The sequence below is a fragment of the Micropterus salmoides genome, unplaced genomic scaffold (genome assembly GCF_014851395.1).
Source record: "Micropterus salmoides isolate LMB-PRFRI ecotype aquatic unplaced genomic scaffold, ASM1485139v1 Ms_hic_scaffold_19, whole genome shotgun sequence".
Classification (NCBI taxonomy): Eukaryota; Metazoa; Chordata; class Actinopteri; order Centrarchiformes; family Centrarchidae; genus Micropterus; species Micropterus salmoides.
In genome coordinates, this window is record NW_024041039.1 from 9,273,965 (window position 1) to 9,300,811 (window position 26,847).

Consider the following 26,847-nt stretch of genomic DNA (forward strand, 5'->3'; position numbering starts at 1 on the left):
GGTATTGGATGCACCAAGGGACTCTGACTGCAGCACAGAGTCACCCAAAGTATTTCCAGCCTGCATCATCACTCATGCGCGGGCACGCCAGATGACGCGTGACGATGAGTCAGATATTTCGCTAGCTGATACAGTGTTTTGTAAGCCTTTTCAGATAGCTGATTCAACTCCCGTGAAGGAACTAGCGTCAGTGGAGAGCGAGACGGAACCGTCCTCTTCCTCCCCACCACTGCCAGCTATGAGAGAACGCTTGGCTGTGGCTCAGAGAGAATGTGGTGTGTGACAGCAATGCAGCATGTGGTGAAAAAGTAGTGTATTATCTAGACAATGGTGTGTTAATGCGGAGATGGTCTTCAGGTCGAGCTTCTGATGTGGATTGGCAAAGTGTGTATCAGATTGTAGTGCCTTCAGTCTACAGACAGCATGTCTTATCTATCGCACATGACAGTAAATGGTCAGCCCACTTAGGAGTCACTAAGACTTATCAGTCAGTGTTAAGACATTTCTTCTGGCCTGGGTTGAAGACAGATACAGCTACATTTTGTCCCTCTACATCCCCTACCTATGATTGAAGCACCTTTTGGCTGAGTGATTATCGACTGCGTGGGTCCGTTGTCATGCACTAAGAACAGTAACTGTAGAGGCCTACTAAATATAGACTGTTTCTTTACATGTGGGATCTTAATGGGAAAACTACACCTTCCATGATGCTTTGCTCTTTGTGAATTCCAGTGTCATGATAACTTTGTTTTGATTGATGTAAACTGAGCCAATTGGAGATCACTTGAGGGGAGGGTAGAAAAAGATAGTTGGAAGAGAAGAACGAGAGAAGACGCAGTTGCCAGAGAGAAGCGGCAGTGTGTCAATGTGTGGAGAGAATTAATATTTGTAGACTTAAGTACACATGTATGGGCACAAATATTACCTTGCACTTAATTTATTTGTTGTAGCAGGCTCAGTCGTTTTTTTTTTTTCCAGTGAAAGTGATAAGTGTAGCTCGGTCAGTCCCCGCTCGTGTTTGCAATTAACAGAGAAAAGTGTAAAAGTGTCGGACTTTTAAACTAGAGGGTAATTGGCTTGAACTGTCCTGAGAGACAACCAGCTTAGACAACGAGCGCAGTTTTTTTTTTTACCGGAGAACTAGAGAGAAAGTGGAGCTGTGGGAGGTAGCCTGCTGAGTAGCACCTCTGTGAGGAGGGACCCCGCCCCCGGGAATTGCATCGCCACGTGGACATCTACCTACTGCACCTCGCCATTCTGCTGCATCGTCTACCAGCCGGTGGATTCTTTTGAACTGTCGGAGTGACGGAGCCACGTGAGTAACTTTAAGGGGAGACTTTTCATTCAACATTGAACTGTACTACCAGGGAGTTAAAGGATTACTCTTTCATATGTGCACCACGTATGGGCCCAAACGTTTACAAATCCAAGCGCTTGATAATAATTTGAACATTTTAAAGTTGAACTGTGATGGTTCAGATGTGTGTACTTGGGACTTTATTATACTTAAGTGGTACCTTTTGTTATTGATACCTGTACAGGTTACATTTATTTTCATTCAGTTCACACACACACACACACACACACACACACACACACACACACACACAGTTTAATATTTTTTCTATTCCATCCTAAGAGAAACAAAACATGGAAGTGTTATTTTGAAGAGTACCAGAGTGGTTTGATAAATCATCTTCTGGCTATTTGTCAGTTTATTAAGGGTTCATTGTAAGGTTTAAACTTTGAACTTAAAACTTTAGTGGTTTGGGTTTGATACAAAAAATTTGGTGTTGTAAAGGAAACCCTTGGTTTTGAAAGTACCAGGAAAGTATAAATAAATGTTTTTTCCTTTTTTCATACTATATATTGTTGTTCATATTTGAGTTACTTATAAATACTTACCATTATTCTGGGGAACTTCAGTACAGTTCTTAAGGTGAGCTTAGAAGTTCCACAGTGGAGGAACCGCGCTATTATTGTTCTTACACACATTGTTTATTTGTTGTCTATACTTACTTCTCCTGCCTGAAGTCACTGTGCCGAATATTAGGGTCCTGTTTAACACACTTTTAATATAGTAGCCCGGTGTGATAATAAGGTACACCTTAGGTCTTGTTTGATCAGCTCTACTGGTGTCAACGAAGGGTTACATAACCAATATTTGTGTACGATTATGTGTGCCGCTACTGATTTCCCTGAGGCTGTCCTACGCCGAAACATCACTGCAAAGAGCATAGTTAGGGCTCTAACTAAATTCTTTTCAACTTTCGGTTTACCTCGTGTAGTGGGACCAAGGGTCTAATTTCCAGTCCAGGCTATTTAAACAGATACTAGGGACACTAAATGTATGCCATGTTGTTTTGTCTGCTTACCATCCTGAATCACAGGGTACGCTAGAACGGTGCCACCAGACGTTAAAGTCTATGCTTAAGAAACATTGCAATGACAGTGGCACTGACTGGGATGAGAGCATCCCATTCTTTTTGTTCGCTGCACGCGACGCTGTACAGGAATCACTAGGATTCAGCCCTGCCCAGCTTGTGTTCGGACCTCAGCAAACATTGCATGACCAGTTTCTGTCGTTGCAGTCCATTCCTGCACAAAACGTGCTCGATTATGTAAGTCAGTTCCGTGAGCGACTGCACAGAGCTAATGCCCTCACTAAGCACATGTTGACTACCGCACAAACCGTTATGAAACGAAATTACGATCGTTCCGCTGTAGAACATGACTTCAGTGTTGGAGACAAAGTCTTGCCGTTACTTCCGGTACCGCATTGTCAGCCAAATTTTCATATGAGGTTCACAAAAGACTCAGTGACACTGACTATGTGATAAGCACTCCTGATCGGCGTAGGAAAACCATTGTGTGTCACATTAATATGCTAAAACTATCATGTCAGGAAGAAGGGCTCAGACTGCTACTGCTAGGGGGTTCAAACCAGACTCAGCTCTCGCGAAACCTCGGCCTGGAGTGGTAGCTTTAGTAGCGACTGACCCTACGCCTTTACCAGACGTTGACTATCTGCGGCCGCGTTGTCCCATCTACCCAGGTTCTCGTCTCCCTAACTTGGAGGCGATTGAGGCATTACCTACCTGCTTACCACATCTCTCCCCAGCTCAAAGGCAGGCTGTGATAGTTAGTTACTCAGTTTCCGAGTTTGTTCAGTGATGTTCCAGGTAGAACTAAAGTATTAAAACATGATGTTGAACTAACAAACCCGCGACCCAATAAGCAGCACCCATATCGCACAAATGTAATGAAGCGTGATGTAAAGAAAGGAGAAGTAGAGTACCTCCTTCAGCATGGCCTCGCCAAGCGAGCTCTAGTCCATGGAATTCACCATGTCTTGTGGAAAACAAGCCTTACGGTTCACCGAGATTTATCTCAGACTTTAGAAAAGTTAATGCTCTCACTGTGCGTGATTCGTATCCCTTGCCTCGGAGGGAAGATTGCGTTGATACTCTCGGTACAGCCGTGTTTGTGAGCAAAGTAGAACTCTTAAAAGGGTACTGGCAAGTCCCTCTTACTGAGCGTGCATTGAAGATCTCAGCTTTTGTGACTCCAGATGACTTTTTGCAGTACACTGTAATGGCCTTTGGGATGTGTACCACTCCGGCTTCCTTCCAGAGATTAATTAACAGTATTAGAAATTGTAATGTCTACCTAGATGATCTTATTATCTACTCAGATACATGGGAGAGTCACATGCTCACCCTCTCTGAAGTGTTTTCCCGCCTTGCTCAAGCCGACCTTACCATAAACCTTGCTAAATGAGAGTTTGGGAAGGCCAATTTGACCTATCTAGGCCGTCAAGTTGGTCAAGGTCAAGTTCGTCCAGTAGAAGCGAAAGTGGAAGCTATTGCTTCAAGTCCAGTTCCAACCACCCGTAAGGCGTTGCGCTCATTTCTCGGTCTGGCTGGTTACTATAGAGCTTTTTGTAGGAACTTCTTGTCTGTGGTCGAACCGTTAACTAGGTTGCTTAGCCCTAAAGTTAACTTTGTGTGGACCCCAGAATGTCAAGTCGCGAAAGTCTCTCCTCTGCCACGCTCCCGTCCTGGCTGCCCCAGACTTTTCCAAGTCATTTAAGCCGGAAGTGGACGCCAGTGCCGTGGGAGCTGGTGTTGTGCATTTGCAGGAAGATGTAGAATGTATAGACCATCCTGTATGTTACTTCTCTAAGAAGTATAACCGCCATCAGTTTAACTATTCGACCATCGAAAAAGAGACCCCTGCTTTGTTGTTAGCCTTCCAGCATTTTGAGGTCTATGTTGGTTCCAGCTCTTTGCCTGTGGTAGTTTACACAGACCACAACCCATTCGTGTTCTTGGCTTGTATGTATAACCATAACCAGAGACTCATGAGGTGGGCCTTGATTGTACCAAGAATACAATCTGGAGATACGGCATAAGAATGGTTCAGAGAACATTATTGCAGATGCCTTATCTAGACTGCACATATAATAGAGCAGAAATGTGGTTGGGTCTAGACTGTTAAATTCCCAGTTTGTTTATGGGGGGGGGGTCACGGCTGTCGCTGTTATCCCTGTATTTCCACATTCTGTCTCGCCTATACCAAGTAGGCTGTATGACCCTGTGGTGAGGAAAGGTCTACCTGTGCAGTGAAGACCTGCCTACTTCCTGGTTTCTGTGGAGCTCTGTCAGACTGACTTCAGTCCCACCTATTGGTCCACTCTGTTCCAGCTCGACCAGTGGCTCGTCACCACTTCAGCATTATCTCCTGCTCTTAAAGCCCCCCTCCCGCCAGTTTTAACTGCTGTTTTTGGTGAATGTTCTTTCTCAAACAGAGAATGGGGGTGTGGTTAATAGTTGGACGTAATCAATTACCATGACAACATAAAACTGACTGTCCGGAGTGTTCGCTAATGATATGCTGTGTTAACATCACTACACTGTAATGTTTAGTACACTTTACTGCACTGGCAGGAGTATTACTTACCCACGATAGAAAATAATGTCCGAGTATCAGCTGCTGTTCAATCACACAGTCGACGGTCCTGTCACGCACTGGACATGATAACTCCCACTACGTTATATGGTGCGCTTACTTTACCACGGGGGGGTCTTTTACTCTTTTGAACTGTGCTATTTTGTCTAAACTTACAATACAACCATATACTTGATCTTCTGCATGTAAAGCTGAGTTGTTATGAACATCCCTACTGTAGTTCTAAGTGAATGACATGATAAATTGGTTAGCTAGCTCACAACTATGTTTATCGGTTTGATGCTCTGACTAAACGAGCCGTGGCGGCGTGACAGTTTTTTTAACGAGGCATGACAGTGTGACTGCGCAAGCTTGGAGAATGACGTATGACTTATGGAATTGCTATAGTGATACGTCACCTCCCCGTTTTAACTACTAAGCAACTTTTGCAACTTTCAGCACAAAATGAAGCTATTTGTCAAAAAATATTTGCCAAGCTATGTGGGTAATCGACATTGTAAGGAAGTGACTCTGAAAAATGTAAAATATCATAGAAATGTCAAAATACACTGGAGGGGGGCTTTAGGGGTCACTTTAGGGGTCACAGCCAGTTGACTTGTGTGCCTTGTGTGTTGATTGTGTGCCATATTAGTGAAGTAAGTACTTTGTTAGTTAGCCTCTGCAGTTGTGTTTAGTGGTGCGATTCACTTGAGTTTGTCTTAGCCAGTTTGTGGTTATGTTTAGTAGCCAGTGTCACAGTACCTTTTGAGTGTTTGATTTTTATGTGTATTTACCAGTGTGTGTGGCTGGCAAAAGGGTGGAAATAGGGCTAGAGACCACACTGACCACCACACTTAGTATTTTTATGTTAGTTTCATTAGGTGTAGTGGGAATCTGACTTGTTTAAATATAGTCAGGCACAGTCCTCCTTTTGACAGTACCCTCATCCACCCTCCTTTTGCTTGTGTTTGTTACCTGTCTGCTCCTCTGGTTACCAATAAAAGTTACCTTTTAAGACAAACACCAGTTTTTATGCCCATATGTTTATGGCCCCCACACCCCTAGACAACAGGGGTTCGTAACAGTCTTTACAGTGATGATGAAGCAGAACTGAGGTCAGATAATTTAATTAACCGATGAGGCGCTCATGTATAAAGAGTCCTTCACTGCATGTGGACTAGAGACACTTGACATTGGGTCACTTGACAGCAACACACATTGCTGCTTATGGTTGGTGTGACTTATTTCAGTATATTATGGACTTTCACAGCTGTCGCTGTTATCCCTGTATTTCCACATTCTGTTGCCTGACTGGTCCACAAGTCAATCTGAATAATTTATAGCGTAACACACACTACACACAATCACTTATTGTGACTTATTTCAGTATATTATGGACTTCTGTCTTTGCTGCACTTTTCTAGCATATGCATAGGTATATATTTTATAGGATGATGCAGGCGAGCAAACATTTCTCAGGAGTAACAGGAGAAAATAGTGCATTTGTCAGGGACTATCTTCATTTGCGGATTAATACACACGTGCTCTATTGTATTTACAGCAGCAGGATGGTGTATGTAGAATGGATTCAAAAGAAAACATGTCATCATAATGAAGGAAGATATGACCCAGTGCAACAATGTGGCTCACTGATGTGTTTCCAATATGATAATTGGATGTCTGTTGGACATTTACATACACAAACATTTTGGTGACAGGGCCTTCTCAGTGGCTGCACAAAGACTCTTGAATACTCTCCCTCAAAATATAAGAACAGCAGTATCATGACTAATTTAAAAGGTTTCTTAAGACCCACTTTTTCTCTCTCGCCTACCCATGTAATGTTTCATGACATGATTCTTCATGGATAGGCCTATACATGAACACCTGTATGTTTGTGTAAAGTCAATCTCATTCTGGATGCTTGAGCAAAATCCTAATGTTGATGAAGACGAGTTGATGTATCTGGGAAAAGCTGGTGAGCAGAGATGGGGACTCAAGTTTAAGACTCGGACTTGAGTCCGACTTAAGTCGCATACACAGTGACTTCAGACTCCACTTGAGACTCGTCCTCAAAAGACTTCGGACTCGAGGTGTGGGACGTGAACAATGTTTATTTTTAGGAAACGTCTGATGACCTTGCTCCTCTCCCTCCATTACTTATAACCTGCATACCGAACAGGTAGTATCAGCTGCACGCGCGCGGCCACACGTGCCAGAGGACAACAAACAGCGGCAGCTGCTGTGCCATTCATCATAAACTTTGGCTGTAAAACTTCATACAACAAGGCCCAAACAAAGAAGCGCTGATTAATAACCTGAGGTTAATAATAACCTGAGGTTAATAATCATGTTTAGCTCAGCATTGGCCATCTAACATTAGCTTGTTTCTTGCTTTAGCCGCGACCTACAGTAGGTTAAGTCTGTAAGTTATGAAAAGATGAATGAGCGTTTAACGTAATCCTTTACGCCCCCGCTGGCTGCCATCAAGTTAATTATTACCGTTGGCTGCAAACAGGTTACAGATTCATTGTTAATCATGTAACGTTACAGCTTTATTTAGTTAACATTAGGCCTACACTGGTGGTAGTCTGGTAGTGTGTTGACTTACAGTAGTTAATAAGCTGTCATTGATTGCATTGCGCATTACATGGTTGTGCTCTGTAAGTGAAAAACAAGCTACAGGTTCACTGTTGATCATGGAACCTTACAGTTTTATTTAGTTAACATTACACTGGTTTGAGAGTCTGGTTGTGTTTTGACTTTCAGGAGTTTAAGCTGTTATTGATTGCGCTGCAAATTACATGGGTGTGCTCTGTGAAAAACAGGTTACAGTGTATTGTTTTGAGAGTCTGGGACATGTGTTGACTTACAGTAGTTAATAAGCTGTCATTAATTGCATTGCACATTACATGGTTGTGCTCTGTAAGTAAGAAACAGGTTACAGTTACAGAATTCCTTTATAGCTATGCAGTTTTATAAGCAGCCTGGATTGAACACAGTTGGTGATACAACATTCGTTATAACCACGTGAGACTTGAGACTTGGACTCTTGCTCAGAGACTTGTGAGCATCTCTGCTGGTGGGTAATCAGATCATGAGTCAACATTATTTTGTCAAACTACTGCTCCCAAGGTCAAAATGAACACTAAACTAAATTACACACGTAATATAATAATAATAATATCTGATGTATCAGCTGCACAGAAGTCATGGTGAGTCTGAGCAATGAGGTGGTTAGACTACACAGGATGAAATATGATCGCGAGTAGAATAATATTAGAATAAAATGTCGACAAGCTGAGACTGTCTGACTTTGCATGGAGGTTGGAGTCCACAGAAGAAGAAAATGAAAACAGGAATCACTCATCCTGTGCCTGACCATGAGGGAGGACAGATTTTATGACCTGCTAATTAGAATTCAGAGGACAAACACGGGCCTTAACTCACCCCAGTAATGAACTGACTAGAGGCTAAGCTCATGTTTCATGTTGTCTGAACTCCTCCTCTGCTGCAAGCAGTTCGTGGTCAGCTGATGAATATTAAAATGAACTCATTCTGTCTTTTGACATGTTCATTACTTTCCATCCGTCCACCCGAGTATGGATTGAACCCTGTACGGACACAAGAATATATCACACTGACGTCTTTAAATCTTTCAAGTGGTGTTTGTCCCCTGAAGGATGCCGTGTCTCCCAGCTAATAAGTCAGTACATGTATCAAACTAAATGGTGATACACAGCCCAGTGTCTTCTTCTGAAGGATTCAGGTGGCAGTTACCAAGCTCTTCAATGATAATCCCAAAGTTATGACAAGCTGGAAGATACTTAAGCCATGCATTGTGAAGTGTATTACACTGTAAGGTACTGTAAAGAATGTGCTGTCTGAGGAAGGACACGTGTGTTCCTAGAGTAGAAAAAGACAAAAAAAAGTTTTATAACTAACTAAATATATAATATATTCTGGATGAAATTAGAGTTTGGTCAAGTCCTTGACCAAAAATATGATGAGGTATAGGTCAATTGTTCAAGCAGCTTCTTATGACCCACATTAAGATTTATTGTTAAGTGGCCGTAGTAAGTATGATGAGAGAATTTGAAGTTAGGTGACGTCATGTAAAGAGACGTGAAAGTCTTTTTCCTAGGTTGGCAAAGGCATGACTTGCCCTATTCTGCATCTGATTTGCTAGTACTCGTTGCCTTCATTGGTTTGGTTGGTTAGGTTTAGGCAAGAGGAGTATGAATGATTTTTCTATACAGTCTATGGAATGATTAGGATTTGGGCAAGCATATTAGGTTAAGCTTAATTTGGATATAAAGACACATTGGATGTGAAGTTAAATAGCTTCTAAATGCACACACTCCCTTGGCTGTTTTCATCTCTCAGTTTCAGTAAAAGCTTTTTGGTGCACATTTTTCACTAAATTTAAACAACAAAGCTGAGGGGAAATGAATGATGACAATTCTCTCTTCTCTTTTTTACTTTATTATTTGTAGCTCCTATGTTTATTGCAGCAGTCAAAGACATAAAGAAATTTGACTTTTGGAGACTTTTTACTTTGTACTTTATGTTACCTGATGGTGAAGGTGTTGATGAACAGATTTCACTTTAACACAAGATTCAGAATGTTTGAGTGCTATGAGAAGATTCTGCAGAGACTTTTTCTTTCTCCGTTGTTACTCATAAGCTGCAGCCATGCTGCGTCAAAGGTTTTTTACACACAGATTATGAAATTTGACACCAACACGTTGTCTGGGCTGCAGGCACAGTTGACACTTATTCAACTGTGCAGTTCATCAAAAGGGTCCAGTTCTGTCATCCTGTGAAGTTCACAGACTCTCCTCTTAAAATTCCAGCCACTGTTTCAGTGAAAACCAACCAGTCCCTGGTAAGAATGATGTCTGAGGTCATTTATAAGTGGACTTAGTGTTTTGTAAATCCTGTGCCTTTTATTAATACTGTTGTCTTAAATCTTCACTCATTGACTTACTGTTTTCTTTTAAAGTTCAATTTCTTCCCTTATTATTTCACAGCAGCTTAAAGATTGTTTTAGTGGTTTTTAGTCATGCTATCCTGGCATGGCTCTAGGGATGGCAATGTCGGTCAGTCCGTTAACCATTTTGCGCCAGACTGAAAAATCTCAACAATTATTTTATGTATTAGGTAATTCATATCCATTTTGAAGTGAAAGAGAAAACTACACAAAGATGGCAGAGGAAACACCCAACAAATGTGAAAAACCTTATTGCAGGTGATCAGTATAAGAGATGGACTCTCACTGGCATGAAAGACAAACGTAGCATCTTCCCATTCTCTAGTCAACGTGCCTGCAGATGCACTTAAGGTGGATTGACCCTGTTTCTCCCTAAAAGACTAAAGGGAATTTCACAGGTGTCCGAATTCCTGAACTCCCAGGGGGGAACTCCAGACTGTCTGGACCATGACATTCCTCCAGCAGCATGTGGAAGATTCATTTCTCCTGACTAAAGGGCTCGCCTCCAGCCCTCTCATAGCACAATCAACTCCGCAGCAGCGGGGAAGGGTCAGTCAGAAGGTGAAAGGGCGAGTCTCAGGCAGCTGAGGTCGAGAGGGCTCACACCACGATGATTGTGGTTCGTCTCCTTGAAGAATTCCCTTCCTGTCTGATGGAAAGAGAACCTCAATATCTTCTACACTTCTGATCATCTGTGTGTGTTTGGACTGGAAAACCAGAATCTGTGTATTTATTAAATATTTCTCATCATCCTGAAATATAAATATTGTCTTATGTATTGAAGCAGCTACTGAAAGTATGTGAAAGATTATGCTTCATACAAATTTTGAGGCTGTAAAAGGTTCATTTATATTCATTAATTGTAAAACTAAACATACTGCAGACCTATATTTCCTAAAGTAAGCTAAATATAGAATGAAGATACAGAAAAAACAGCAATAAGATAGCCAATTTAGACATTAAACATGGCAAATGTAAAGAAAAGTCTGACAAAAGACAAAAGAGTCTCCAACTGCAGAAGTCCTGCAAAAGTGGAAATGATCTTGTAGACCTAAACTTAAATATGTATGTAAGTGTTATACTTCTAAGTTGATAAGTATGTTATCCTATATTTTAAGATATAGATACAGTTTTAATAGCATTTTAAAGTGGCAAAAAATCCAGTACATTTGGTTTGGGGCTTGAAAGCTCTCCAGGATAGGAAGGATACTTCCAAAATTGAAAAGAAAAAACAATCTGATCGTGTCTTTGACGTTATCCCCATAAACCAGTGATTCCCAACCAGGGGTACTTGTACCCCAGGGGGCACTTCTGCAGTTGTCAGGGGGTACAGGAAAATATTGCAAATAAGCCCAACCAATAAGAAAAAACTATAATTTAAAAACAAATGGTTATCATGGTTGAAACATCAGCTTCTATGGCAGTAGCCTAGTGTAGGTGACCAAACCAACCTTTATACTGACACTTAAATTGTAAAAAAACCAAAAAATAACAACATCAACTTTTATATAATCAATGGTGTCATACATTTGGTACATAATAGGTGTGATCGACGAAGGGGTACGCAAGTTTACTTGACAGGGCTGTGGGGGTACCTTACACCAAAAAGGTTAGGAACCACTGTATTAAACAATACAAATTTACATTTCAAGACAACACATTTTCTTTTTATGATCAATGAGAAAATCACAAGTCCTCTGCATACTAGTATAAATCAGTCAGATGCTGGTCTAGCGCAGGCAATATGAGAAGAAAAATAAACTATAAATTATATATATATGTGTATTTAGTTTGCTGAACCTTTTTTGTTTTTTGTGCTCTATCTTGGATGTTAAGGGGTTTCTCCTGACCTAGTTTAATTTGAGATCTAAGATTTTGTGGAATGTATTACAGTATTTTCATTCTTTGAGTGACCCTTACTACATATAACTTTTGTTGAGTTCTACTTCAGATTATGTTTCTTTTGTAATTATGTATTTATTGTAATCTTAATGTGGTAGCCTCCTCTCTACTTAGGTTTCTAATTAAGTGAAAATGTGATCTTTGATGAAGCATATGTAAAAAATTATGCTTGCCTTTCTGCTCGCAGAAAATGTTTGAGTTTTAAGATGCGAAAGCTTCAGCAGAATCTTTGATATGCTTTATGTTTTTATTGCATCTAAATTAAAACAAATGTAATCCAAGTGAAAGCATCAAATGAATAAATTAAACTCTCAAAGAACATAATGTCAAGACAACTGTCAAATTGAATCTTTGAGAAACATCTGTTCAAATTCTCACACTGCCGTTTGCTTATTGTTCTCTCGTTCCAATATTATTACTTAAAACTTAAATTTGAGCTCTTCACGCAACAAAAATCTGGACTTTTTTTTCATTTTTGAGCATACAGAGCAGATTACGTTGCACAGATTTCACGCTCTATATGGAGACACATTCCTGCGTGTCAGCTTAGATCCAGCCCTGTAAGTGCAGGGCAGGCCTTAACGTGTTCACAGCTCCCCTGACATCCTGTTCCCTCCCTCACAGCAGGGTAACCCAATCACTCACCTATGCTCTTTTTTTACTGGTCACACTAAACTGGCCTTGTTCCACACAGAAAAAAACCAAACAATTATGGTGTGCATTCATTCTTCTTTTGAGCTTTAACCTGTTTTCTTTTATTTTGACTAGCTCTTCTGCATACCAGTTTTTTAATGCTTGTAAAGAAGCACCAAAAGTATTTACAGGAGCTTTACTTGGACAAATCCCAAACTCAGTAGCTTACAAAGCAGATAAACAACACAGAAACAAAACATCAGACTACTTTGTGGGTTTGCCAGAGCGCCTGTGCTTGTGGAGGCGTTCACTTCTCCTCTAAAAGTCATCTGCAGGTCCAGACATGTCGAGCCAATATACAGGTTAAACAGAGCTGCATTTGAAAGATGCACTTTGACAATGGTAGAGTATGACAAATATCAGTCATATTGCATGTGTGTCCCTGGCCTTTTCTTCTATTTGAATCTCTCAGGTCTTTGTATAGGCATTTACATGTTGCTTCTATTCATACCGCAAGCATGTTCTTCCAGTGTTAATTGGAAAGACCGAAAATGTTGAGAAGCTGTTTTGTTTTAGGAGGAGTGTACATTATGCATCACTAATAGCCATGCTCGTATTTTAATAATTTGGGCATCAATTCAGCAGATAATCTCAAAATAAGTAAAAATTCCAATTCCAGTTTTGTAAAACATCCCTTCAGAATAATGCACATGTACTAAAAATAAAAGAGAAATCTTACTTACTTACATACTGACTGATTTGTTTTGAACAATCTCATATGTGTATGTGCAATTTCCCTACATTCCCACATTAAACGACAAGTGGGAAATTCCCACTTCTGCGTCTCCTCAAAAGAGTACAAAGTTTGTCGTTTGCTTTAACAGGCAGCTATTTTCAGAAAAAGAAGTCTGGTTCTCTCTGTGGGCGACCCAGAAACTATCAAAGCCTCAGCATGCACAACAGATGCATGACATGTTTGTACGCCAAATGACTCGTGTTATTTTTGTTGTTCTGTGGTCCGTGCCAGTGCAGTGGAATGATAATAGAGGGTTATTTGAAGATTTTTACGCCAAACAGTCTGGGCTTTGGCAGAAGGCAGAGCTTTATCAGAGTTTCGATTTGTACAAGGCTAATTATTTGGCATCACATTGCATTTTGGCCATTTAGCTCATGGCTGTTGACAGACATAGTGGCTGTGGTGGGCAAACAAACTTGTGACCCCTCTTGATGTGGGACAATGAACAGTGTCAGCCCTGCCGCAGCTATATGAATTAACTTGAGGGTTGTTACTGGTGGTCTGTCTCTAACGATGAGGGGAGAACATGACGAGGACAAATGGAGGACAGGCAGGAAACCGAGGGAGGCTCGTGTTCCTTAACTGCACTTCCAACTCAGCTTATGGGACTCTCTGTTTGACACAAGATACACCATCAAAAGCTTATTTCCCACAGTAACCATCACCAAACTTTTTCCTTTATACGGTGTCAAACTTCTAACAGATTTCACACTTCTTGGAAACTTTAAAAGCTGCTGAATTGTCATATGTCATCCAGATGTCATCGCTACTTATGGAAATATCTGTACAATATACACAAGTTCAGTGAAGTCAGAAGTTTAATATTCTGTTTTGTGAAAACAAGCCTTGGTAACTTTGCTGAACAGCAGCCAATGTGACTATAAATGGTACTTATTGGATTACTGCAACTTGAATTTTCCCTTGTTATTCTCAGTCACTTTACTGATATAATTTTTTTTTAAAAACCTAAATACAAGCACTCCAGTGAAAAAACATAAAAAAACATAGCCATTTGTTATTAAGAGTAGGAGATTTAACTTAAACTGTAATATAGTCGATATGTATTAAAGCAAACAAGGAAACGAAGTAACTTTTTGAGGTACTTGTACTAATACTTGAGAATTTTTATTTAATGCTATACTTAAATATATACTTATACTTTACACTCTACTTTTTACTTCTTCCACTATATTACAGAGGGAAATATTGTACGTTTTTACACCACTACATTTATTTGACACAAGTTACTTTTTACTTCTTCCACTATATTACAGAGGGAAATGTACGTTTTTACACCACTACATTTATTTGACACAAGTTACTTTTTACATAAAAAGCGCATGATATACTTATATGATGACTTTGAGTACATTTTGCTGATAAAACTTATGTACTTAAGTAACATTTTGAATTCAGGACTTCTGCTTGTCAGTTTTACTCGTAAACTACTTGTAGTATTTTTAGACCATGGTATTTCTACTTTTACTTAAGTAAAGGATCTGAATACTTCTTCCACCATGGCATTCAAATCTGGATGTGGATGTGAGCATGGCATAAATACACAAAACAGAAAACATACACAAACTCATCACAGACTTCAAGAAAGCAGACAGCTTGTGTATGTGATTGCTGCACAGCCACATGTACATCTGTTAGTGTGTATAATAAGTAGCCTATCAGCTTTACTTGTGAGTCACAAGGTTTGACCTCTTCTGATTCTTCATCATCTACTGTACCATGACAAAGCTAAAGTTTTTTTTTACTGTAACACAAATGGAATTCCATACCACAAGCACAAATGAACAGCTTCATTTTGAGTCTAATAGATAGTCTGTGGGTTTGGAGGCTGGGGTTTGACCTGCGGAAAGTGCTGCGCATGTAGTTAACATCAGCATGTGGGAATGCCACTGTCCAACCCACCAGTTGTATAACAGCATGCTCGAAGCTGCGGCTCTAATTCTCCATTTGGGGGAAATGGAAGCGGTTTCCTTCCAAAGAACTAGGGTGGATCCAGTCAAGTCCCTACAAATTGGATGCTCGCTTTATTTCGAAACTTCTTCTTGGGAGTGGAAAAAAAAGCCAGATTCCACCCAAGAGGAAAATATCTGCATCATTTAATAAGGCAAGCCTGAGACCATAATGCTTGTCAGATGAATAAATGATGCTGCGGAATGTGAAAATCTGTTGTTTTCAGTGAAAATATACATGAGCCATGGAGACTAATCCCACAAAGTTGTTGCCTCTCCAAACTTCCCCAGCCCAAGTTTTGAGTTACAACAAAAGCATGTTTCCCCTGCCAAGACAGCCATTAAGGTTTTCATCTGAAAATGTATGGACTGTCATTACTGCCTGTTATGAAATATTAAGAGCCTTGTTGTGTCCTTTTGACAAGCAAAACTTCAAACTTCTACCAACCCCAGAAATTACATTTATATACTACTAAATAGTTTTACCAAGTATGTTGTGGAGGAAACTTTAACTGCCTGGGTTTTTTTCATGAGCAAATCCAGAAAGTGTATTCATCTACCACACATAACTTATAGGGAAGTGGTAATGTAGTTCAGCCATGAGATAGCAAATTTAATGTTTAAGGCAGGTGGTTTAGCTCTGCATTTAGACAGGGAATTTCCTCATTCAGCCTAGCAATCAAGACCAATAAGCGGTAAAACTACTATTTAAAAGCAAGCTTTTGTTTTATTAGGGAGATATAAATGCATTTTTTAAGAGACGGGGTGGCTTCTACTGTGCCCATTCTTCAGCTTCTGCTCTATTGTAAAGGACAGCAAAAGGGCAACCATGGCCTCTCTCTCTTCCAGCCGTGATAGAGGTGTGGCTCTCTGTGGCAATGTCAGTCAGTCAGTCGCCACTTTGGTCTAGACTGAAATATCTCAACAACTATTTCGATGGATTGTCATGAAATTTTGTGCAGACATTCATGGTCCCCAGAGGATGAATTCTTCTGACTTTGGTGATCATCTCACTTTACTCTAGCGCCAACTTGAGGTTAAAATTTGTGGTTTTGAGTGAACTGTCTCAACAACTACTAAATGGTTTGCCATGAAATTGGGTAAAAACATTCATGTCCCCCTGAGGATGATCTACGATGATCTCTCAATGCTTTCTCTTGCGCCACCTGCAGGTCACATCTTTAATATGTCCAATACTTTGATTTATAATAATAATAATAATAATAATAATAATAATAAGCTTTATTTATATAGCACTTTTCAAACAAAGTACAAAGTGCTTCACAACAAATCACACATTTCCTCTGGCTCCAGGAACAGACAGGAGGCCCTTGCCAGAAGATCTTAGGCCACGGGAGGGCTCATACGGAGTTAAAATATCTAAAATATAATCAGGAGCCAAGCCATGAATAGCCATGACCAACAACCTGTAAAACTAATGATCAGCCTCAGATGTAATATACTTTATGTTGGTGAATGTTGTGAATACCTGCTTAACATCAGCATGTTAGCACGTCAGTATGCTGACATTAGCATAACATTAGCATGATCTCATTTAGCTCAATGTACTGCTGTGTCTCAGTTGTGCCTCACAGAGCCACTAACATGACTGTAGACCCTCTTGTTTCTTTTATTTGTGCTTTCACTTTGGACGCAGGTTGTAATCTGAGTTTGTCACCCAGCAAATATCTGCAAAGGTCTGCATCAAAATAATATTGACCCTTCTGACTCATGCTATGTAAAGGCTAAAGCAAGCCTTGTTACGCACCTTTACTTAAGTAACAGATCTCATAGTCACTTGATCACTTCAAAGACACCACTTCAGTCCCTCATTGCATTAATATTTTCTAAATGAAAAGCACACATTGCAGAATAAAGGGCCTCAATATAGGAATAGTTGCTCCTGTGAGGCACAGGAAGAGACCTGTTTTGCTAAGGCCTAAAGCTGGAGTTGGTTTGCCTCAGTGACGCTGGTGATCAGCCCAACCCAGCACACGATCACAGCACTCTCCAGTCCATAGCTGGAGGAACATCTGGTTCTGTTTAGGCACAGTGTTTATTCCACGCATCGTTCCAGGGGTTTGTAATGCGTTCCTGTGTCTGTAGAGTCGGCGAGGTCCCAAAGAAAGGAGTTCAGCCATGAGATAGCAAAGTTAATACTCCCCCTCATCTTCAGGATTGTCCCTGAGCCTGTGTTGAAATGGATTTAATCTTGTCCTTGATCGGCGGATACAATCTTGTCCCTCTTACCCTCAGTCTGCAGTTTCTTCTTATTGTCTTGTGGCAGTGTTTATCATAAAGGCAGGTGGTTTTGTTCTGCGTTTAGACAGGGAATTTCCTCATTCAGCCAAGCAATGGACCACTAACGGATAACATTACCATTTAAACGCAGGCTTTTGTTTTAGGAGAAGAAAATTGCAACGTTAACGCCCTGAAATAGAAAGCGGAGAGCATAACAAATACTCATTTCCGTTGCGCAAAGGCTATTTTGTGTTGCTCCAAAAAAAACTAATAAAGTTACACAGCCAAACAGAGCCCAAATCTGTACATTTTATTTTTAAGTGTTGTGACTGAAATGTGGGTAGAGAAACCAGCAACATTCCCATTCTTGCTCACATTCCCAATGCTATAACCAGCATCTCCACTGCCATGATCATTTCCAACTCCAACCTCCAGGCTGAACCATAATCCCAGTCCCCTTTGCCTCTTGCTCCACTCAGCACTCCCAGTCTACCAGTTTCCTTTCACAGTTTATCACGACTACCACGCTGATCTCCCTGACAATTAGCAGGATGTGGATGACCTCAGCAAGCTTCAGATCAGGCATTGTGACCTGTGGGCTGATTATCAGGAGCAGCAGGGATACAATGAAGCATGTTTTTAGAGGAAAAGCTGTAAACATATCTACAGGCGAGGATTGTTTATAGAACCATGTGGCCTCCAGATTAGGTGCCAGACTAGCTGAAGGAATAAACAAGCAGACTTAGACTAGTGTGTTGACTGATGTAACCAAACAACTCTCTTCACCATATATTGAGTTGTAGTGACTGAATAGATCAATTACAGGCAACAGTAGCTGGGTCACACAGTTTTTAAACATATTGTTGTATGATTCACAGCTGAACTAACTATTCTACTTGCGTAGTTTTTATGCACACTGTAACATTAGGAACTGTTTAACAGTAAGGTCTCATTGAAATGTATTTTTCCTCCTTCTTACAACTGTGATGATCTGAAGTAACACATGAAGTAAACCCTAATTATCTCAAACATACCAGTCCCTCTTGTAGCAGTTTGAATGGTTAATGTAGTTTTGGATCAAGTTAGGCACCGTTCACATCGAGGCCAGTGTCATGAGCAAAGGTGGAAAGCACTTAAGTGCCTGTACTGTAAAGGTTTGAAGTACTGGTATTTTACCTAAGTATTTCTGTGTTGGACTTTGAGAGACTTTGTATTTTCAAAGGGAAATATTGTGCTTTTCTAGTTCGACACATTTGGAATAACACTTATTGGCTTTCTTGTCAAGTATCAGAGAAGAAGACCGATGCCACTGTAATGTCTGTACAGTAAATATGAAGTCGCAGCGTACATGCCGAACTATTTCTTGGCCAGTTTTTTTGCAGACTCTAGTAGTTTTAAGCCTTATGATACACTGACCTTGTGCTTAAACTAAGCTATCCGGCTGCTGATGGCAGCTTCAGATTTACCATACAGATGATGAAAGTGGTATTGACTTTCTAATTTCGGCAAGAAAGAAAATTGCTTTAAATATCATAACAATTTTATGGGTGTGTAATATTTCATAAATTTTCCAGGTACGTTTCCGGGACAGAACAGTGTAATTTGGTACCCTACTTTTAGGGAAAAGAGATACAGTGTTTAATTGGTAAACTTACAAGTAATCAATTCCAATTAACTGCTAGCATAACCGAAAGAGCCAATCAGCTAAACAAACAAAAAATCTAAATATCTTTCTACAGGCAAGCACTCAAATCAATAATATATCAGTATTAAATGAGTAACAAATTAATATTTAGTTAAATGTTATTTTAAGGAAATTCTTCAAGAAATGGAGTATCAAATCAAAATTATGAATCCATAAAATACGAACAAACATTACCTTTCATTTTGATTTATATCTTTCCTTCCTTCTGACCTTTCTTTTCATCCTCCTCCTTTCTGTTCCTTCTTTAAGTGATCTGAAAGCATAAAAATCTCCCAACTGTAGATACTAAGTTTTCATAGAACCTAAATGTCTCTTAACAATACTTTTATACTACTGCTTAAAGATGTTTATTTTTAAGTTCTAATTTGACTGACTTCTATTTGTAATGGAATACTTTGGAAAAGGTTAAATAGAACTGAAGAAAAACAGACTTTAGGAAAATATTAGCTGGTGTTCAGCAATGAGGTGTTAGTATACTATAGTAATCTCTCCTAGAAGCTCATCATTTGGGTTGTTTTTTTCAGACATCAAAGGCATTCATTAATACACATCCTGCACACTGTAGGAAAAAAAAGCCTGGCAGCCAGTAAGAATCAGTTTTTCAGTCAGGACAGACAGACTAATGTGGTCGTGGAGGGAGGAGTTGGTCTACAGGTGCTTTGAAGGCGAATGGCTGGCTGTTGGGGGAGGGGGTTCAGGGTTTGATTACTGAAGTATTATATTGATGTGGGGTGGGAGAGGCTGGGCTAAGGGCACAGCACGAGATCACACAGTGAGAGCAGTGAGAGCCGGAGGTTAGGTGGCTCTCAGAGAGGAAACAAGGCACCAGTTAATCATTGCCTAACGTGTTTAAAGAGGAGAAAACTACAACAGGCCCTTGGATTTCTTTTTTAGTGTGTGTGTGTGTGTGTGTGTGTGTGTGTGTGTGTGTGTGTGTGTGTGTGTGTGTTTGAGGTTTCCATAAATAAGGGACCGGTAATAAGAGTGATGAATCACAAGTCAATATGGTGGCATCCTCCCATCTAATCACAGGGTGCTTTGTAAGTTAATTCAGGTGTTTAGATTCATTGTGTTCCTTCTGGTTAAATTTAACATGGAAAAGTTGAAAAAATGTTTTTTTTAAAATGCCATTTTGGACAGGAATAAAGAGTAAAAAAAAAGTAAAATCTATGGGTAAATGGCAAATACAAAGAGAGATTCTGTTAATAAAATTAAACACTGTCACACAAATAACTGCAAAATAAATAAGGTTTTACCTAATTTCTCCCAGTGAGAGATGACAGTGATGATACAGCTGCTGCTAATTGTCATTAATTAACCCATTTAAACAGAGATGTTTTTACCAACTAACATTACTTACTGGGGTGTTTAAGAGGGAAAGCGGAGTTTAAGACGTTTCAGTCACGACTTGCATCATTTTAAAATCAGGGAGCTGCTGCTGTTTCTTCAGAGACAAAACCTCTGGCTTGAAAATGTCTCTTTATACTGTTGTTATTGTGGACTGTTTAATAGCAGTAGGTTTCTGAAAATTCTCAGTTAAAATGGATTTAATTTCAACCTGTTTGTGAAATGAATAAATTATCCTATGTAAAGAGTGCAAACATCTCATCTCAAACTCATCTCAGAAGCTACTAGTTAGTTAGAGCTACTGGATGACGATACAAGAGTTTACAGTAATGCTCACTGCTCTGTGATGCTGTACTGAGGTGCAGGGCTGTGCTAATGTCCGGGTGGTAACATGCTCACAGAGACTATACCCAACATGTTCACCACCTTACAGTAGTCCTGTTCATCTAGCTCATTATCCCTGAACACTAAGTGCAGCTCAGGCTGATGGGAATGTCATAATTTGCCATAAACCAAACTTTCGACCTTATGATGGAGCTAGATTAGGGGAACATGAATGTCCAAAAGTCATGGCATCTGATATGTGTTGAGACAATTCAGTCAAAACTTCAAATGTCAATTAACATAAATTAAACATAATGGACAGTAGGTACTTCAAAAATAAAAGTTAATATGTCTGCTCATATAGTATGAAACAAGATTGCAGTGACATTCTTGCTGCAGCTGCTCCAAATGAACACTAATGAACCCAATTACACCAAGAGCATGTTTTCCTATTAGTTTGTTATGAAGCAAGATTGGAAACCTGGCCAGGCAGTTTTTGTCCATGTCATTGACATAAAGAAAAAGAAAAAAAAAAACGTCTTTGAACCAGACATCCTAATATAGTCAACAGGTATGGTTCACAGCACAGGGCACACAAGGTGGGTGGCACTCCCACGATTTACTGTTCTTCTTAAGTAGCCCATTACTAGATGACAGAGAAACAGTCTGACCTGCAGGGGATTAATAGCTCACAAAATTCCCTTTGTTGATGTTTGTGTCCCACCAACAACCATCCTGCCAGATATCGTAAAGCACATTTACAATGGAGGCAAAGTTGTAAAAAAAAAAAGAAAAAAGCCTTTAAAAGAAAATAAGCAGTTACCAGGATTGTAATTACAGCCTGTCACAGGCTTATACTGAGGTCTGTACAGCATATTTCATATAACACCTAAACATAATATGAAATTTAATTGTTTAGCTGACAAGCACAAACATGCACAAGGCATGTAAACAAGCGAACCATGAACTGCTTAATCATAAACTACTACGCAGGAGTAACTGAGTCAAGTTGAGGAGAAACAAGAACTTGCCGTCTCCTCACGTCTTTTCATGCTGATTTAAATCAGAGGAAGGACACTCAAAGCTGCGTCACCGGAACAAAAAACATGGAGAGCCAATCAAAAGCCAGGAACTCCAGCTTGGCACTGAGCACCTGATGAGCCTGCAGGGCTGACTCAACGCCAGGATGCTGTTTAATCATGCACGGGGAATGTACCTTCAGGTGTGTTTTTCTATTTTGAAACAGGAACCTTCCTCCTGTGTTTTGCTTCATCGTAAGTCAGTCGTGTGTCTGGGTTATCCAAAGTTTTAGACTTGTCATAATAGGAAAGACGGGGATTTATAACTGTATTTAACTCCATTTTTGGGACTCTTTGGAAGATCAGATTCAAACAGTTTCAAGACTGTGTTTCAAACTCTGCACTCCTGCTTTGTGTGGCCAAGCTTTGTTCAGAACACTTTATTTTAAATTCTAGTCAAGTTAGATTTTTCTGTGAAGTGACCAAATATGTCAGACTGAATCACAGGAAAAACTAAATTCTTCTGAAGGCATTTACTATTTGCTCATTTGCCCTACTGCTGCAGCTACAGAAAATCCAAATAGTTTCCTACATATTAGGTTGATATACTTTTAATAAATCACAGTAAGAACATGTAGAGAATATACTTTATAGTGCAGCCGAGCCTCAGGAGCTTAGGTGTTGTTTTTGATTCAGCGATGTCCTTAGAGTACCACTCTAAACAACTAGTCAGAAACTGTTTCTTCCAACTAAGGAATATTTCCAAATTAAGAACACTGGTGTCAAAGGGAGATGATCATTCATGCTTTTTCCCCTCTCATTTAGAGAACTATAAGTCTTTTTAGTTGTTTGAGCAAGAAGGAGCTTTACCGTCTCCAGGCTGTTCAGAACTCTGCTGAAAGGCTTTTAACTCACATTAACAAAAGAGCCCACATCACACTTGTTTTAGCAGCACTTCACTGGTTACCAGTCCAGTATAGAATTAAATTTAAAATCCTGGTCCTTACTTTTAGAGCCCTGCATGGTAAAGTTCGTCCCTACATCTCTGAGTTGATACAGCTTCATACTCCGACCTGTAGTTTGAGGTCATCAGGTCAGAGGTTGTTAGTGGTTCCCTACACTCATTTTAAAACCAGAGGGGATCGTTCATTCCAAGCCGTGGCCCCTAGGCTGTGGAATGCTTTGCCTTCCTTTCTACGTTGTATGAATTCTGTCGATTCTTTTAAAAAGCAACTGAAGACTCTGCTATTCAAGCAGGCTTTTAGTTAGACGAGACAGTTTTATGGTTTTTGTTCTGTTTTCCATTTGCTTTTATATTTTCTTATGCATTGTATTTTACTTTGTTGCATTGTATTACATGTTATTGTGAATCACTTTGTGATTTTTATCTGTGAAAGGTGCTATACAAATAAACTTTACTTACTTACTTACTGTACCACTAGAGTGACAGACCATAGGTGTCATTTACACCGGGGACACCGGGTCCCCACCCCTTTTTGAAATGGCAGATGTTGTCCCCATCACTTTTTGAAAGCATTTGTTAAAAGTGTTCTGAAAAATAGCAACCAGAAATGTTAAATAACAAATGAAAATGCTATGAGAAACGTTTATTTGCACAATAAGAAAATTTGCAATAGTGTAAATACAGAAGAAACAGATCTGCCTTTAAAAAAAAAAAAACCAATTACTTTAGCTACAAAAACAAGGTACTGATTACAACATTATATTCATAAAATGGTGCAGAAAATGTCTCTAGAATGCAGGAAATATAGTTTTAATGTTCAAAATTTAATTCTAGCTACATCTGTTGGTAATCCTCAAAAATCAGCAAAAGTTGTAGGCTATATTTCCAAATGTTTTCACATTTCGGGGCAATTTTAAAATTTCCTGAATCACTTTTGGGAAGAGAAGATGACTAAAAACTGAAAAAGTATTTCTATATCAATTTACATGCAAAACAAGCTTCACAAGAAGGAAATCTGACTTCAAGTTCCACAGTACTTTTTGTAGTTGGTGGTAGAAAATTTCCCAGTTCCGAGTTGCCTGGAATGTAGCATATCAAACAACTCTGCAGTTCCCCTCTGTCCTTTGAGGTGTCTTTTAACTCATTGTTTTGTTTTTGCTGTCTACACAGATTAGGTTAGTCCCACTGCTCTCATCACATGCAGCAGACAGCGGTTTTCAGTTAAAAAACAAACAAAAAAAACGAAACACTATTCTAACTGCCCAGCATCAGCAGAAAAATGGTTAGAAAAGTTAGAGCTTGTGCTGTAAATAGTACTGCATTTAACTGCATTAAAAGCCAGATATTTCCCATAGGAGTTGTTGGAGAGCAAAACAAAGGCAAAATGAGAGTAAATATTGGAATTATGTTGCCACGTGTCTGCTGGATGTGTCAATAGGCAACTGTTTGCTAGTTCGCTGTATCAACTTAATAGGTATCAAAGTTGTTTTTGCCCAAAAAACAATTCATGTAGGTTTAAAGTTACTGGGAAATTTGACATTTTGACCATGATTTGCATGATTTCAATATCAGGAGGCTGCTGTTTTTTTTAAAGAGAAAATAACTCTCTGACTCTAGAGTAGGCTTGACTGTGAATTGCAGGAGGTTTCCCAAAATATTTGTAATATGAATATGTAAATTATGCTGTGAAAAGACTGCAAGGCAATTTCCTACTCCATGAAAGTTGGAGCTAATCTGCGGGATGACAATATGTCCTCCTGACAGATTTAGAAACATAAGCAGTTTGTGGTTGACATACACTCTCTTATGGATGTTGTTTAGTCAGAGACAAGCAGCTGTTGTGCGGGGCGAGCCTCCTGCTGGCTCCACTGAGGGAGGTAGAGCACAGCATGAATCACACAACGCTCGTTTCATTCACTTGAAGAATCATAATTCTTCACTTTGCTCATTACGTCTGACTAGCAGCCAGGAAACTTCCACTCATGAGTTTGTTAATGCGCTCTGTTGTAATGAATTTCTCTCTTCTTCTGAAGCCTGTTGCTCATTTGTATGAAGCACAAAATGTCTTAGATCAAGTCGATCAACGCAAAGGTCTTCAGATGTAACGCGACATTGACTTTCTTTCAAACAGGCCGTTTGGGAAATTTGAGTAAGCGTGGTAAAAATGAGGGTAAGATCTCATGCAATGCCATGGAAAATGAAGTCTAGTTGAAGCCGGATTTATTTCTGAGGCACTTTAAACAAACATCAAAAAGTGTTTTACAAAGAACAAAGGCTGCAAATTAAGATCAAAACCAGCGATAAATCCACAAGACAGAACAGGCACATCATGAACTTTTAAGTATGAAGACCCAGAGTGTGTGGGTGAGGTCTAAATGAATGAAAAGCCAATCTTTTCCAATCATTAGCTCTATTTATTAATAGACACACCCGGTGATGGAAAATGCAGATTTAACAGGAATTTCTATTTGTGAGGGTAATGACAGGTGAAATTACATCATCCCACGTAGAAACACAATCCGTGTTGCTGTTTCTCTTCCTGTGTCTCCTAAATGTCTTCTCCATTTTGCTTTTCTAATAGGCTAAAGAAGCTTCTGAAAGCTGACTATGATTAATACAAAATAGGATTTCCTGATCCTAGTAATTTCATTGCCTGATGACATTTACTGCATCTGAACAGAATTATCTGTCTACACTGAACCGTATAAAACAAATTGAACGAAAAAAACAATGGTTATTTTTAAAGGCTCCTACTCAAAAATGTCAAGCCGAGGAACAGAGAATCATTGTGGTAGAAAATGAAAAGGTTATGCAGAAGAAGAAGTTGACCTCAGATGACCTGTGCGCTGCCGCTGAGAAACACTATAGGGAATGATTTTAGCTTGTGTAAGTGAAACCTTACCTGAAGGGTATAAACAGGCTTAAGATTATGTGAGCAACACGATCAAAGCTGAGCTACTTTGGCCACACTTGTGTTTTATGGCCTTAGTCAATCTTGTGATTACTGCCTGCTCTCAGGGCGGGGCAGGCAGCCACGGAGCAAGAGAAGCTGTTTACTTTGAGTGAACTCTCTTTTTAGTTATGCTGAATTATAACGGAGAGAGAAAGAGACACAGAAGGGCAGAGAGAGAGAGAGATGGCAGCTGAGGGTGAGGTCTTTGCCTTTTCACAATAGCTCTACAGTTCAGCTAACAGCATCTTGGGCTGTCATAGGTGCAGTACGTCGCTGCAGAGGGGCAATCATGAGGAGACGCTGGGTTGTCTCACCAGTCCCAGTGAGAGATGATGTAATCAGATGGTGATGTAATTGACGGGTAGCAGAGGGGACCCACAGTGTAGACGTAAACCCCACCACCACTCCCTCGTGTCAGATATGACCCTGCACTCTGTCAATGTCAGCTCGCCCCACAATTACTGACTGTAATAAACCATCAAGTCTTTACATCTTTACCTCACTGTTTCTTTAGTGTACTGAGTAAGCGTAAGACTCAGCCTAGCCTATGAGTTTGAGACCATTATTTAGTCATGGATGATTCTGTGCTTGTCATTGTGTTTTATGTATCACCGATGGCATTTTCTGCTATTTTCTATATTTACTTGTTTTGTGTATGTATTTGTATAAAAGGATAAACCTGTTCCCAGTTCCTGGGAATCAGCATCACAGAGGACCTGATATGGTCATCTCACATCTTCACGCTGGTGAAGAAAGCTCAAAAACGACTGTATTTCTTGAGGAAGCTTAAAAAGGCCAAATTCCAGATGCCACAGAGGAGCAATCATCACAATCTAGCATGGGATGAGCACGGCCCAGGATCGGAGGGCTCTGCACCAGGTGATTAAAACTGCTCAGAAGATCGTTGTTACCCATCTCCCAAGCACCAGTGATATTGGTGAGGTGAGGTGCCTATGCAGAGCCGTAAGGATACTAAAGGACAGTACCCACCCAGCCACAGCCTGTTCACCCTGCTGCCTTCTGGGAAGAGATATAGAAGTTCCAGCTGCCACA

At 39.9% G+C, this 26,847-nt stretch overlaps 1 protein-coding gene across 1 annotated transcript in view; it reads left to right on the forward strand.

Annotated features, from left to right (window-relative positions):
- Positions 1-1,016: 1,016 nt before the first annotated feature.
- The window catches only part of frmd6 (FERM domain containing 6), a 66,754-nt gene continuing 40,923 nt past the window's right edge, over positions 1,017-26,847 (forward strand). Inside the window, exon 1 of the mRNA XM_038728663.1 lies at positions 1,017-1,315. The gene's annotated coding sequence lies outside the window, so the exon portion shown is untranslated. The remainder of the gene's footprint in view (positions 1,316-26,847) is intronic.